Raw genomic sequence first — 2,534 nt, 5'->3', positions numbered from 1 at the left:
ATTTTGAAACTTATTTTTGCTTTTTTAAACAGGCTTTGCCCAATTTAAACTGGTTTTAACTGGTTTTTGCTGGTTTAAACTGGTTTGACCAGTTTTAACTTTTTTTTCTGATTTAAACTGTTTTTTTTTCCAGTTTAAATTGCTTTTGGCCAGTTCAAACTGCTTTTTGCTGATTTAAATTCATTTTAATTGTTTTTTTTTTTCTGGTTTCAAAGAACATACACTATAACCAGGTGATATTTTTTTTTTTTTACCAGGAATGCAGGACTGATTCAATATTAGGAAACTATAAGCATAATTGACCACGTAAGTAGCAAAACCAACAAAAATCATATAAGTGTATCAGTAGATGCAGAAAGTTTTTGACAAAATACAACAACTAATCCTTTTCAAAAAAAAATAGAAAGAATAGGAATAAATGGAGCTTTTCTGAAAATAAGGACTCTTTCTCACTAAACTCCAGTGACTCCCTATTGCCTCTAGGGTCAAATATAAATTCTTCTGTTTGGCATTCATTGCCCTTTACAACTTATGCCCCTCTATTTTTCTGGTTCTCTCATACCTTATGCCCCCTCCCTACTCTGCAATCCAGTGATACTTACCTCTTTCATATTACTCAAACAAGACATATTTTCCAACTCTGAGCATTTTCACTGGCTGTGCCCCTGCTTGAAGAGTTTCCCTTCCTCATCTCTACCTCCTGGCTTCCCTGGCTAATTTCAAGTCCCAACCAAAATCCCACCTTCTACAAGAAGCCTTCCCCAATCTCTCTTAACTCTAATATTTTCCCTCTGATTGTTATTTAAATTTATCCTGTATTTATCTTTTTTCTACATAGTTGTTTCCATGTTGTCTCCCCCATTAGCTTATGAGCTCCTTGAGATCAGGGATTGACTGCTTTTTTACCTTTCTTTGAAAACCCAGTGTTTAGCACAGTGGCTGACACATAGTAGCCACTTAGAAATGTTTATTGACTCACTGACTGAAATGAGCAGCTGAGTATCATGCACCTAGAAAATGTCAGAAAGGGACTTGAATAGAAGTCTTTCTCCTGACTCTAAGTGTCCAAGGTAAGACACTATTTCTCAAGGCCCAAAATGGAGATGAAGACATGGTTCTGGCACTAGTTTATGAAATTCTGAACCCCTAACATCCTGTGAGCTCCCAACCTCTGCAGAATTTTCATTCTGATAATACTTAATTATCTGAAGCATCTCAGTACTTTCACATTAGCCACGAGAATAGTCACACATCTACCCCTACAAGGTTGAGAAATATTCTTTCTTATGAAATTTGAATACCCTTAAAGAATGTATACAATTTTTCTCAAGGATGATGTGAAGTGCCATTCATAAAACAACAACAAAAACCATGATCGTAGTAACTGGCACTTATGTATACAGTACTCGACAATTTACAAATATCGAATTCTCTCATCTAAATCTTAAAACAACCCTGTGAGGCAGGTACTGCAAGGTATGATTATTCACATTTTATAGAAGAAGAAAGCAAGTTTCAAATGTATATTCCTTAGTAATGATGCTTCTTTTCAGTGCCACTTGGTCTAAGTTGCACAAGAAATTGAACAAAAATAACTTTGAATTCAATAAATGCTTACTGAGTACCTATTGTATCTAGGACTTTATGCTAAGTACTGGAAATTCAAAGATAAAAACCATTACAATATCTGCCCTTAAAGAGCTTACTTAATCAAAATCATTCTCTTTTTATTTAGTCCAAATTACAGCCCATTAAACTGATCTCTAGTTATGGTCAAAAGATAAACTTTTAGAGACTAATGTTTCAAAATTTTCTCAGAACTTGAATATCCAACAGTCTCTGTTTCCCTCATTGGCAGCAAAGCTACTATAACTATAGGTTATGTAATCAAAAGATCTGGACTCTTTTCCTGGATGTTACTTACTAAATGAGTGAACTTAGAAAGTCATTTGGCTTCTTTGGCCTTCAGTTTTCTTCTCTAAACTTAGGAGATTAAATAAGACCCAAGTTGAATTGGGTCTTACATATAGGAAAACTGATTATGAATGCAAATATTCTTGGGTCACCAGATAACAGATTTGGAGTTGGAAGGAATCTTTGGAATCAAGATTGTTGGTGAGGGGTGGGAATACGAGACAGAATAGAAAATGATCAAGAATATTAGACAGGTTGTGTGACCCAGTATAAGAAGAACTGAACTAATAAGGAAACATGCTACACAAGGACACACAGAGGTGATGGACTCAAGAAGCAAAATGAAACACAAATTTTGGACATGGAAAAAACAGTGGGAATTTTTTTTTGCTTTGTTTTTTTCTTTTTTTTTCAATAGGAAAGAGTGAAAATGAAATGAAGAGAATAAAAATAAATAAATAAAGAGAATAAAAATAAATAAATTAAAAATAAATTTTTAAAAAGGCAGGAAGGAAGAGAGGTAGGAAAGAAGGAAAGAAAGAAGGAAGGAAGAAAAGAAGGGAGGAAGGAGGGATGGAAGGGAAGGAGGGAGGAAAGAAGAAAGGAAGGAGGGGTGGAAG

The sequence above is a fragment of the Vombatus ursinus genome, unplaced genomic scaffold, assembly GCF_900497805.2.
Source record: "Vombatus ursinus unplaced genomic scaffold, bare-nosed wombat genome assembly UNPS02014786.1, whole genome shotgun sequence".
Lineage (NCBI taxonomy): Eukaryota > Metazoa > Chordata > Mammalia > Diprotodontia > Vombatidae > Vombatus > Vombatus ursinus.
The sequence above is the reverse complement of the archived record's forward strand: the minus strand, read 5'-3'. Positions refer to the sequence as shown.